This window comes from Danaus plexippus, chromosome 25, assembly GCF_018135715.1.
Source record: "Danaus plexippus chromosome 25, MEX_DaPlex, whole genome shotgun sequence".
Classification (NCBI taxonomy): Eukaryota; Metazoa; Arthropoda; class Insecta; order Lepidoptera; family Nymphalidae; genus Danaus; species Danaus plexippus.
The window spans coordinates 5407075-5422033 of NC_083553.1; the positions used below are offsets into that span (position 1 = coordinate 5407075).

A 14959-nucleotide genomic window follows, 5' to 3' on the forward strand; every position below is an offset into this window, starting at 1 on the left:
TACTTGTCATCAGTGTGTCCAACCCCACAGGCCACAATGCATACTACCCCTGTAATTAATGTCTGACAAATGGCGTATTACAATAGACTATTGTGTGATGTAACGATTCTGTGTATGAAAGCTTATAAGGATATGTCGATGACTGTTTAAAATGTTTCCGTTGTTCGTTCGTTTTTACATAAAATATAAAATATGTTTTCGTTTCCATCTTAGGATGAATTTTATGTTCAAGGGTTTTAAATTCAGTTTTTGCTCTTAGCTTTAATGTGTGGTGAAGGTTAATTCCTATCCCGGGATGAAGCTGGTGATGTGAAGCAGTGATATGATCCTTCCTACAGAAATATCATCATTCATCTTGCCCTTGAAATGGGCCAATAATTTTCAGGTAGCTTTTTACCAAAATCTACAGTATATTTAGACTAATGTACATTTATTTATATGATATATTATCACATAGCCATCGTATGATTTGTTATTTAGTTTCCAATAAGGGTTGTTTGACGGAAATCTTTATTAGGGGATGAGATTTAGTGATGATTATTTGTATTTGTATCAAGGGATTATAGATTTGGCAGAAGAAGCTAAAAATATACCTGATCGAAAAATGTTGGCGGTGAAATGGAATGCCAGTACAGAGCAGGTGGAGACATCAAGGTGAAGACATTGGTCGGATAAATCCATTGCTCAGGCGACCTTGTGGCGATCTGCTAAGGCGATGAGGGTTTTCTTTGGGGTTTAGTGGGTTGTTCCGGGTCTATACCGGGGAGTTCCACATATCTCTCTATTTCAATGACTGTAACTCAAACAAACTACTATTGTACAAAACTTAAAACGTTTTAAATATGTAATTCGGGTTTATTTGATTACATTTTAAATTATCAAATATATAGAAAAAAAGAGATTTTTGAAGTGTTACTTCTAATGCGACTTCTAACGAGGTTGCGTTACACGTTCAACGCTGCTGGGGAGGGGGAATAGAAAGAGACGGAGTGAGAGTAAATGTTTGCGTCAATTGTGCATTGTAGCAATGTTTATAAAGTTTGTCTTAAATAAAACAGATTTTTTTTTTGGGATTTTCTACGCGAATTTTTATAATTTTAAACGCTACATAATCCCGACGTTTCGCTTACTTTTCAGCAATCGTGATCACGGGCAGACGAGATGTGAATCACATATAGGGGCTAATAAAACTGTGCCTATTTATTGTTTGTTTCTTCACATTTATTAATCTATTTCTCCTTTACAATTTATCATTCCTTATTAACTTTTTTGGGATATTTTATACTAATAAGAATCCTTACTAAAAAACAATGATATCAAGGTTACATTATAATCGTAACTTTTTTTATAAATGGTCTCAATACGTTTAAAATATCACAAACAAAGTGTGCATATGACGTCACGAACGCCATTAATTACGGTGTTTTGATAAAAACCGTTGTGATTTTCCATTGTAGTTTTTTTTTAACCTTAATATATTCAGTAACTCCCAGGAGTCCATCTCGGCTGGCCATTCGAGTCACGCAAAATTATTGTGGGCACCGTTTTAAAAATTCTGATTCAGTAATGAAGAGCGGTTTATATAAATAAAAAATATATATCCGTGGGACAATTCAGTATTTTTATTTAAATAAAAATTTGAGTTTAACTAGATTTACGCCTCTAGAAGGTAAACGTGGTTTCGTCTGTTCTAAAATTTCAAATGTTTTTTGGCAAACTATTAAAATATACAACGTGTTTTTTAAATATTCAAAATAATAATATTCTATAAATTTCTTTTTAGATATTTTTTTTTTCATTTTAATAAATATGTTATGTATATGTATAATATATATTAATATATGTATGTTCGTAAATTTTAATTCGGGTAACGTATTCGTATAAGTGGGACTATAAAGTATTGACGTAAGAACTTAATAAAATAGTCTCGTGATCGTCATATGAGTTATGTGAATGGATACATAATTTTAATTTCTAAATATAACAATATCTTAGACGAGTAAGAAAAATATTTTTTCATGTTATAAATAACGTTGGTTCCATTCAACACGGGGTACAGGTCCTAATAGATTGGAAAATAAATCTACCCACAATTTATTACGTCCAAATAAATCGTTGTCACTCGATAAAAATAAAGAACTTTACGTTAGAATTTTGCCCTTATTTTAAATAATTATCTAAAACATGTATCTAATATTTTCAAAAAAATTGATTACTGTGTTTTTATATATTTTGCACAGTTTCCTCGACAAATAAAGAATATAATTCTAGATTTAAAACAATTCAAAGAGGTGTATTATTGAAAGTTAAAAAAAAAAAAAACAAAAATAGACGAGACAACATCATGGTTTAGCTGGTGACGGCCATTTTGATTACATTTAAATCGTTTCCATTGATCTCGTTGATCTTAATTAGAAAAATTATGACCCAAAAGTTGTTTGTTCTACACTCTAATTTTTGTCTTTATTAAAACAAATCTCTATATATATTAAGAACACAGAAAGAAATACTTTGTTTTTTTCATATTAATAGTAGAAGTTATTCTATATTTTAATATCAAGTTATTTCGCCTTCAAGATGACTTGATAATATAAGACCCGATAAGGTCATCGAACTTAACTAATTATAAATCTATATTAATTGCTACAATAATAAGGAAGTGATAAAAGTTTAATATGTTATAATTAGATTATTATTAAGAAAATCTAAATTTTTATATAATTTCTCATATTAACCGTAATATTATCCTATAAATCATTTTCACGGTCTAATTGTCATTTTTATATTATAATAATTTTCTTACAAATGTATCATAATAAAAATATTTAAGTAACTTTTATCATTTTATTTATATAATAATGTATAATATTAATATTTGTAACCAAACATAATGCATACAAATTAACTATTTGTATATATAATCGCAAACAAGTTTCCCCGGTGACGTTTCTGTGAGTCACGATTGAATACGCAAAAGCCTTGTATCATAAAAATGTATCAGTTGAACTTGGATAATAGTCTGCTGTCGGCCGTCGCTCGAGAAGGTTGTCTTGGAATGTCACAATGGTGTTTGTCATACTATTGATGATAGCCGGAGTTTCGGCTCGACGTATTCCAGACGATGTTAATGAACATGGTGGTGTGCATCGCTCGGATACTGGTTACAGCCAAGGTGAGCCACATGTGATTCACAAACAAGCCTATAATGTTGTTAAAATAGACCAACATGCCCTGGATATCGCGACAAATGAAGCTGCGAATGACAGCATCAACAAAATAAACGATGAAAATGATCACAGATTGAGAACGAACGCGTACACCGCGGAAGTTGAGACAACGGAGCGTGTCAGTCAAGGTGATAAAATATACACGAATGTCAAACGCATTGAGGGCGAAAGAAACCATGGCCAGGACAAGATAAATCTGGAACATAGGATCTCCAGCAGACCGGTTCCCAATAGACATACACCAAATCATAATAAATCCATTCAAAATAAACAAAAACCAAAGATCCACGGGAACCAGAAACCGGACGAGAGGCTTCTAGAAACAGATAGAAATGCTAAAACAAATGAAAACGTTCAGACAAATGGCGAGCATCTCCCGGGCGGCAACCCACGCGGGACAGTTCAAGGAAAGCCGATATCGACCAATAACACCAGGGATCCAAGACCTCGGACCAATGGAACTGAGGTCCGTGCTGATGATGAACCTATTTGGGTTTGGGAGACGGAGGAGAAGGCTACAAGCGCGGACCCCGGATCCTTGGACGACAGATCCGCATTCAGTGGTGATCAGTGTCCAACTGGGAAGGTCAAAATAAATGGAATTTGCGCTAAGAAAGATTAAAATACATTGGACTCAGTGTTTGTGTGTACAAATTTGTAAATATTAGAAATAAATATTGTAAATATTGTAATAATTATACCTTACTGTCTCGTCCAAGGTCTTAAGATTAAACTGATTACGTCTCTCATAATAACAACACGTTTTTTGAGGTATTAGTTAATTAGGTAGCTATGAAAATGACTTAGTTGTAACTGTTAATGTATTCAAAAAGATTAATGTTTTTGTAATATCCAAATCCTTAAAGTATGTTTGATGAGAGCATATATAGAATTAATTCTCGTATGTACGTGTATGTATGTATGGGGAGCGATCTCTTAAAGATAGTCCTAGCAACAAACTCATAGATATCTTACATATTAATAATATTAACATATTGTACTAACTTAAAGAAAATCCTACGCACTAATTGTCCAATAACGATCATACTGGCACGTGTGAGTACTTAATCGAGTAATCAGAAGTCAACAGAAGTCAATTATTTATTACACGTTTTGAAAATGAACTGATGCTTCTGCACTTAGAACCGACAGTAACCAAATATGTCAACAACCACCGGAAGGAAACTGTTTTCGTAAAGCCGTAAACCACAGAAAGACACGCGCTCTCTTTAAATCTTGGACTTAAAAAGCTTTAATCAATATACATACAATAATTTTATTAAATAATTATATTGTTTTTATTGTAGTTTAATTTGATATCTCGAATTTATTATACATTATATATATTTGAAACGGAATAATGTACCTTATTATGAGCTTTGTTTTAATATACAAGATATAATAGTCACTGCGTCTATTAGTTAATTAATTAAAAAACAAACATAGTTAAAAATAGTATCATCGGTGAATGGTTAGTGAAAAACATTTTAATTTTCAAAAATAAAACAAGCAATAGAAACAATCTTTATTAATCGTGTTAAAGTGATTTAAAATATTTTTTTTGTATGTTAAACTAGCATATTTTTTCACGAGTCACTTTGTTAATCATTCGATCTAATATGTCAAAGTAATGGCTATATATACGTATACGTATATGTAAATAATTTTTGTGTCAAGTTTTGCCTTGAAATCTTTTTCATTTGACTCGTTAAACTCACTAAACACTAAACTCCTAAAATTACTTAAGATGGGATATAAATTATTAGATAATTAAGAAATATTATCTGGCTAAATTCATTTTTATCAATTAAGACATCAAAGAACTCATTGTGTTTTGTAAATATTTATTGGATATTGTATTAACTTACCTTAGTCTTAATTTTCGTTTTAGTCTATATTTACGTCTAGAAATAAGTTAATGAATTTTGAAGAACCGAATTAGATGAAAAATATCTACAAAATTCTTAAGTCTGTATTTACAAAAAATGTAAATTTTCTATCAAGGTTAATTATATAGATTTTATAATACCGGCTTATTTATTTGTTTAAATAATCTTATAAATATTTTATGTTGACTATTGATAAGATCATATTACTTAGCATTGGAGGCTGAGGCCGAGGAAAGTATGAAGACATATCTTGTATTAATAAGATGATGATGAGACACAAATAAAACAATGAATTATACTTTAAAACTACGTTAAAATGCAGAGACTGAATAACCTATATTTGAAATCTTAACATCCAAGCGATATATTTATAAACACTACACAGACGGGTAGGAATTTAACTACCTCTGTTAAGCGGAATAGTTACGAATATAATTATGAAATAGTTATCTTCACTGTAACTTTAACTAACAATGATTACAATGTATTAATGCAATTTTAATGATATTTTTCAACTGGTTGTAATTCAATTTTAATATGTTTGTTTGACATCAAACGGAAACATTAAATCAATTGATCCATTTTTTTTTTAACATAACAAAAATATAATATGAACTTGATTTCATAGTGCTCCAAAAGTAATTGTCTTTACAATATTACCTACAGTATATACGTGAAAAAATATTACGAATATAAAAATCTGTTTTATGTGTTATTTAATAAAACTAATATATTCGCAATATTATGCTTTATTTTATAATTTTAACTTCATACTCTCGACGTTTCGGTTACTTTGCAGCAACTGTGATCGCGGGCAGATGGGATGGAAATGTCGTAGGGAGTATGCAGTAAAGAACGGCGTAGTACATCCGAAAATATTAGTTTAATTTAAATTAATGCTCGTGAAAGTCTTAGATCTCATTACTTTTTATTAATGTATTCCAAGTATGACAGAATGTTTAGTCAATGATAATATTATCTTGTTATTAAGATGTATTAACTAATAGTGTAGATAGCGTGTCCGTTTTGTGATATTATCGCACCTACCATAAGTTTGCATAACTACATACGGAGCGTTAATAGTTTTTCACACATAAATCATCACGTTATTGTACTCACGTTATTGAAATTGAAACGGGAAACTGTTCGTGTTTAGTATGACGTTATTAACTTGGACTAAACACGCTGTTATATCGATTTGATTTCCGTCCTAATATTAAAAATATGTATGTAAATATGTATGTGTGTGATTAGGATATATGTCTGCATGTATTATAAAGTTACGCCATAATTTATATGATATTGAATTGATATACACTAATACTACTCACAAATAATGAATTTCCAGTACAAAGATAAACCTCAGAGACGTGTAGAGTCGCGGTCGGAGCATATATCTATGTATTCATTAGTTGACCAGGTTTACGGTCGTATCAAATGCCACGTGTGTATGACGAGGGTTCTTGCACTAACAGAAACATTCCACTCCAAATATTTCAGTTTTCGTCTTATATGGAAGAAAATATTAGTTACGTCTCATACATATATATATATATATATATAATAAAATTCTACTGTACGTGTGTCACTAAACTCTTAAACGGCTGCATGGCTTTGAACGATTACTTAGCACGCATTTGTATGACACCCTAGATAGTATACATTCACTAATCAGCCCGGCATAACGCTGCGGTTGATATCTACTATCTAGTTCATTTAAAATGAAGAGACTGCAACGTGGATTACTATATGTATTGTGTCAATACATTATGCGTTTATCTCTAAACTCAACTGCGACGTTCAAGCGGAGTCGTGGGGAAAAACTAGTATACCTAGCGAGTAGGGTCTAACTAACCGCATATTATTTTCAATACTAAGTAAACGGTTTATGCAGATGCCCTGGACGATAACCTTAAACATGACATCGCTTGAACACAAGGCTGTGACGACATTATCTTGCATTGTACGATAAATAATTTAGACTGAATAAATTATTGTGAACACTAATTTATTGATATAAATTACGATAATGATGGAAAGCCTTTTTAAGATTAATGGTAATTTCCGATATAAATAATTTTAATAGGCATTAAAAATGCATATAATAGGCATTAAAAATTAATTTGAAACTTATAATTTGAAATTACAAGTCCAGGTTTCCTCACGGTGTTTCCCTTCACCTTCTGTGGTGGTGTCTTAATACTCTTATAACTAAATTTATAACTAAGTTTGCAATATAAAACAAAATATTGAGCGTTTAAAATTTTATTAAAAAAAAACTAGATACGCACCGTTTTAAGTGTGACGAGAAAAACTCGTGTTAAATCTTACAGGATTTATGAACTGTGACTACGGGTTATCGAGTGCAAGTCTCCTTACCAACAAATCTCGTGTCCTGACACTCATGAGGCAATTTTACAAGTCTACATATAGAGCTGTAACAAACAGCTGTTTGAGCTTGTGAGTGAAGACAGGGTTAGAAACTAGTATCCTATATACTGATGTTAATGTGTAAAATGAAAAAGAAGCAGGATTCGTTCGCGAAATTTATTGCAAATAATTAAATTTAATGACAGGAAAATTATTATTTTTTTACAATGAAAGAAGTCACAGAAGTAAAAAAAATTAAATATTGAAATCTGGTCGCAATGGGTACCTTATTGTAATCATTATTCAATAGTTCCAGATATAATTAAATAGGAGCAAATTTACTCAGGGTTCTAATGAAGCCACCATATTCAGCGAGATGGTTTAATATAGACGAAAATTTATTAAATTTAATGGCGTGTGATTATGTTATATAGTCATGTAATATTCAATATTGATGAGAGGAATTGCACCAATTATTTCTTCATGTGTGTCCTGAATTCTGATTACCAATAAGATAGTTGATTGTCAATGTATTTATGTTTATAGATTTCCTTGAAAATCAATTGAACTCGTGAATAAAAAAGATTTAATTAAAAACAAAGACTCGATCCAGGCTAGTCTGTTTTATTTATTAATAAGGTAAAAAGTTTTTGTATGTTTCTTCATTATGAGATCACGCTTCCATATATAATTAGATTGACAGTTATATTATAATATACCTATATATTGTTACTATAGAAATATTATAAGGATAACAGTGATTTAAATTATGAACAATAATCGAGTTGATCCGAACAACAATGCTGTGGTTATTGGTTTGAATATAAGTTAACGCTAGGATAGTTGCCTTGTATAATGCTTTAGAATCTCTCGTAGGTTGTGATAACATTCACTCATTATACACGTTATTTTAAATGTAGATGTTTTTGTTATGATTCTGTCAAATAATTTAGTTTTACAACAATTTTCTGTTAAAAATGTGTTATACTAAGTACCGAATACGGCTTAGGAATGAAGTGAGCAAAAAATAACTAAATTAGCTTCAAGTATTTTGTTGGAAAGACAAACGATTGATTGGAATCAACATAATTATAAAGGAATACTTTCTATTTAAGTATTGTTTTAATTTAACGAATATGAATGTTTTGTGACTGTTTTAATTAAAATTCCATCATTTTTTTTGTAATAATCAGATACTATACCAATCTGTTGCTGGGATGAGAAATGAGATCTTACTTCTACTAATATATCTTACACAACCAGTTGCTATCCACATGCATAACCAAGCGTGGCCACAACCATAACTGTGGTCAGCGAGACTGTGGACAGATGTCATGATCTGCCACTAACGTGAATGTAATTCCACAATTATTCCCATGGAATAAAAGGCATATATTTTCAACTAGCTACCAGCCCCGGCTTCACACGGGCAATATAAAATAGCCTTTATAATTTTGAGAATTATTAAACTTATATTACGATATGACTTTCAAACGGTACGCCCGATTTAAATGATTAAAAAAGTAAAATACAGATACTGATGTAGGCATGAAAACAAAGTAATTTATTTTGATAAAATTTAATACCCTATTTATATAAATAGCTTTCTAATAAACGCTTTAGGAATCACAATTTTAAAAAGTTATAAAATGGATATAGTATGTTATTCTTAAGGTATAGACATATGCCACCGCGGACTTTTCTGTAGACCTATATAAGACTCACAATTCAACCATATATTATTTTGTTATATCTCAAAGACTTTAGGCAGCGTTTTCGTTAAAAGCTCTCAGACGGCTCATTTTTTCCCGACATCTTCAACAAATATCGTTAATGTACACACAAGTAAATACAAAAACTTAAAATTATATACTAAAACCTTCCTCGCGAAACCCCGCTATCGAGTGGTAATAACTGTTTGATAATCGGTGCAGTAGTTTTTCCGTTAATCGCGAACATACAGACAGACAGACTTTGAGACATACAGCGAGGGACTTTGTTTTATATTATATATTGATTGATGAAATCCAATATTAAGCCTTGTCATATATAATAAAACTATTGAAGGGCCTTTTAAATTACTATCCTTAAATGAACTAGAATAGTTTTAATATAAAATAAAACTAATAAGGTTTAAATTAAAACTATTTTTATCATTCAATTCTTAAGTAATAATTATAATTTTAAAATGTATTGTCAACACAGACTTAAGTTTTCCGTTGGCCTTGTGTTTTCCTTGTACTAGTATTAATAGACATTGTACTTCCAACGAAGTCTTAATATTACGTGCGACAAAAAGATGTGTTTTGCTGGACCATTAATTTCATATATGTTTTTTTTATTATTTTAACTAATAAATGCTCCTTACTTTATATAATACCGTTTTACTTACATTGTCCAATATATAATTAGTTTCTAATTATATGGTTTTTTGATTATAAAATACTTTAAATTTAAATTATTTTCAAAGATAACGTGTATTTATGTTTTGCATATAATATATCCAAATAAGATTTTTAACAAACGAGTATTTATAGTGTTGTAAATTAAATTAAATAAACGGAACATTTATTGTTTTTTCGTTCAATATATCTATTACGCTTGTCACAAGTTTGTATTGGAGCAAAAAATACGTACATACGTACTATAAACGCGAAGTTATGAATGAAAACGTGTTGTTTTTTTTTGTATGCAGTATGGAGATGGAAGTTTGGGGTAAGCGTACAGATAATAATGTTTACGGATTAACGTCTCTCACTTGTTGGAATTACACGACCTTGGATACTTGCAAGAGATCGTCTAAATACTTCTGCTAAGGAACAAACCAGTTGGAACTACGGTGCAGTCATTATAACTTGATTGAGATGCCATCGTCCTAGAGACTTGGAGTTTGTATAGGTGCTTATATTTCATTGTCTTTCCTTTTAGGATTTAATAAATAAAATATTTGTATTAGTATAGATATATACAGTAAAATAAATAAGCAAAAAAATGAGTTCTTAAAATATTATTATTTTATTATTTCGCAGAAAAACTTGACGTATTTAGATACGTTTCCTTTTAAAATATTTTGCTATTTACTTTACATTATAAAATAATTGAAAAATAAGTGAACGTTGCTAGCTCAGTAACTATTAACATTGTGGTTGTTAATTTAGAAAATTGCGGTCGCTATGGCGACCAGTTTGCGGTTGCTGTAATGGACAGGTGTTAATGACCAAAATTATACAGTTATAGGTTGTGATGCTGGAACAAATACACCACGAGCTTGGACATCAGAACGACGGACAGTTCTTAGAGGCATTTTGATTGGTCGGTTTTAATATAGCCTTCGTCCGTGCAAAGAGTCTTCTATATTTAGAATTATTTGACTTAATCTGTTGGTTATTAATATTACACACAAGTTTTCAGGCACTTTTGTTAATTTTTATGTAATATCGGTATTTTTAAATAAATTCGTGCTAATAAATATTTATTGTTAAAAAATAAGTATTGATAGAATTCAGCGTCAGCCAAATTAATAGTGTAATAAAACTCTGTGTGCTATCACATGGAATTATTTTGATTATAATAATTATAAAATAGAGTAAAAGTCTCACTTCTATTGAAAGAAAATATAACTTTTTAGGAATAAAGAGTGAGGTTTATCAGAAAAAAATACTGAAAAAAGTCATTTGCAAAGGGATTTAGATACATTTATAATATATAACATTGAAATATATAACAATTTAACGGATTCTTTACTCAGCACGGAAATTTTTGAAATGGCTAAGAATAGAAACTTTTTGAATCAACTATCAACAAGATTATTTGTTTCCTTACCAAGCTAAAATTAAGCTTTAACATTTTATTCACTAGCTAGCGTGTTGTAACCAGGATATCTGATGTGCTTGGTTTTCATGTTGTTCCATACTGAGCACTAACTAAGCACTGTTGTTGTAGATGCGGGTCGCGGGCGCGTGACGACGGACGGTCTGCTAAGCGCTCTGGCCCGCCTGCGCCGTCCGCCGCCCCCCTTCCAGCACTCCTCAATACCCACACGACCCGTAAGTAATATATATATGTTTGCCTCCTTGAAGTTGATATTTAAATAACCTACAGCGTATACATTTATTAACTGAACATGATGTAGTAATCTGTTTACAAAGTAAGTATTAAATTGCTTTATTTCTTCACAACTTTTTTATGTCAAAAATAATACCGAAAAAATAATGTCTAAATTCTATAAGATAATAAATAGTAATCCCTAAGCTGTTTTCGATGACACCAGTCACGAAATTTAAATGAGTATAGCGAGAAACAAAATGACATAATTGTTTGAGAGCTTATTTTTACTAAGGCAACTTTACAAACAAATAATTACCATTAATTGAATTCGGTTAAATATAATATGAAACTAAGATGAACGGTAGTCTTAATAAGTTGTATTTTAAAATTTACATTAATTTGTGTTTACACTATAGTTTGATATTCGAATTTAATTAGCACATTATGACGTCATAAACCATTTATTCTGGATTAATTGTGATGTAGCTGTATCATGCATATTCCGCAATTTATGCTATGTGTATCAATTTGGCGCTCTGCCTGCCGAGAGCGCCAACGCTGTTACATACATGGATCAAAAGATTAATGCATTGTGACGCTGTTCATGTATTTAGTTAAAAATAATTATTGGATAAGGAAATACAATGAAATTATGTATAAACTTGTCCTAACAAGCGAGATTTTAACAAAAAAAGGTCAGTTTAAAAGGAGACATCTGATTGTTATTTTTCGGTTTAATTCAATCTCCACATGCAAATGAGTAACAAAATTCACTCATTATTGTCTTAATTAATCTCTAAGAATATCATGAAATAAGGTTATTAAGATTGTAACTCTGGGACTGTAATTTTTAGCTAAGATAATGCGCATAGTAACTCCAATTGTCGCTGTCGATTGGGAGCACCGTAAAATATTTTGCTCTAGCTGAAAAAAAATTATAAATATTTACAGGTATATTTAATTATTCATTTCAAGTAAATATATTTTTAATACTATAGCATCTGTATTGTCGTTTATTTTTTTTTAAACCTAAACCGCGTAATACAAGTCGTGACTGGGTAATTATAAAATGGCGGCGTAACAATTCCGCGTTAGTTTTAAATGTGATTCTCTCTATCTTTGTTGTGGCGTTTTAACCTGTATTATGTATAAGGATTATAAAGTTAAATTAAACAGATCTTGTTGTAGACAAAATGACGTGACAAAACATTATAAAATCATATATTCAGTCGAATATGATTTCATTCTATTTTATTAAAATTTATTTAAAAAATTATAACTACGCAAGGTATAGTTATTAGGTTTCATATTCTATATAAAAATTTCACTTACTTATGTACTTCTTGTGAATACAATATCAGCAGAATTAATTAAGAGTGTATATTCGCCTTTATATATGTCTACAGTACCGATCCGTCTTTATTAAAATGTCAGTGTAATTATTTTTTCATTACATTTACTGTTATTACTAAAAAAACTTCTATTCTATAATAAATCACTTTGTTTGGGTTAATTGACAAATATTTTTGTTGATTATTCGAAATTTTTTCTTATTATGAAGATTAATTTTCATAGCTGTCATTTGTCAAAGCGTTCTGGTGAGATATAATTTTTTTTTTTTTTTAAATAAATTAGGTGAATGGATTTTTTTCAGAGTAAATTATTTTTAATCTGCTGTTAAAAGCTATGTTTAATAGATTCTATTTCATAATCTCCAAATACTTGATTCACTTAGTGATTTTGCATATATGAATTGAGCAAACGCCGGTCCATAAAAAATTGACATTTGTAATTTTAAGCATATGGTAACATTATAAAAGTTAAAGAAATGTTATAAATATTCTTTACATTAAAAAGTAAAATCCATGAGAAAGAGTGACCCTTAAATTATCACATTCATAATATATGTATGAATGGCTGCAATATTTTAATCTCATTATATTTTAATTAACTTTAGATAAACAATATTATGTTGGCCATAAGTCCTCCGATTGCCCTTTAATATGTAAAATAACCGTATAGTTTGATTCCCACAAAACATTATTGATATTTGATCTTTAAAAGCTAAAGGTACCTCATAAAAAAATCATTATGCGTTGGATTCTGGTGTCTATTGTCTTTTTTGTTACTTTTTTTCATCTGTCTCTTCTCGAAACGAGCGTCTGTGAATGTTTTTTGTCACATGTCTCCACTACTTTTTATTGCGATTTTTTTTAATGTGAAATGTAGTCTTTTGTTTTTAAAGCGAAGTCCAAGTCTGTGGTTATGTCATTTTTGACATTTTATATGAGTAAGCATGTGTATGTTCGTCCCATAAAAACTAGAACAAGAGAATGTTATAACAATAAAGGATATTATTTTCTTATTTAATTTTACGCCTGATGCAAATTTGTAATGAATCAATGCCAGATTAATATTGCTATTTTTTTTTAATAGTCAAAAAGAATAGGATATATATATTTTTAATTATTCTTACAGACTTTAAAAATAGTAAGAAACTATTGTTCAAACTGAGACATCTTATTCTTAGTGGATAAGTTCTGCCCGGTAATCACGATTTCAGATTTGGGCTTGATCTACAGCTGATAGTAGCGACATGCGAGTCATATTATATATGTCGCGCCGACAGCCTTCTCGTATCGAAAATATTCCTTTTCGTGTTTTCGTTCATTATAATTGTTTTCAAATTACCCACTTCACCGATGTTAATAATTTTATTAATACATCAGGTGATTAGTTTTTTCCAAGTACCCACAATTGTAATACAGAATTTACCATATAAAAGTCAAAGCATAATCGTACTGAATTCATTCTACATTGGTCGCTCTTAGGAGCCACAGTGGTAGAATCTCCGCTATACAATTCTTGACATTCATTGTAAGAATTTGTTAGCAATAAACAAGTATCATTTTGAGTAAAGACTATCTTTGCTTCAAAATGGAAGCCTGTTCATCGTCATCGGTACTTAACGCCCAGACTCGAAAGCCTTTTAAAGGACTAGGGTCTTGGCCAAGGTTCCACGAGGATCCCCTCGCTCTCACATCAGAAGTGGGATGTCTTACGCCACACTTTCAACCGCCGGATCGTCTACATGAAATCGCCTGGTTCAAACTTACAACTCCGCACGTTTTTGAAGACTCAAGAACCGTTGCACCACAATTTTTGAGATGAAGACGTTGGGGCATCTTGTTTCCTATTGAGGAACCAGAATCTTTGAACGAGTAGGAAGTTCGAATGAAAGTAACTTCCTTTCTTCAAGAAGTTCGAAAACATATGGCGAAGAGTTACCAACGACAAATTAAGTCAAAAAATGCCGTTTTTGGAAGCTGCTATTGAAAATACAGGTGACAAAAATTAAGCATAGAATTATGAACGTAAGTACTCATTCCTTACCTAAACTGATTTTTGTAGCTGCCACTGCAAGAT

The 14959-nt window shown here is 30.6% G+C and overlaps 1 protein-coding gene across 1 annotated transcript in view; it reads left to right on the top strand.

Annotated features, from left to right (window-relative positions):
• Positions 1-14959, top strand: part of LOC116775072 (uncharacterized) — a 128498-nt gene that overhangs the window by 11451 nt on the left and 102088 nt on the right. Inside the window, exon 2 of the mRNA XM_032667878.2 lies at positions 11429-11532. The gene's annotated coding sequence lies outside the window, so the exon portion shown is untranslated. The remainder of the gene's footprint in view (positions 1-11428; positions 11533-14959) is intronic.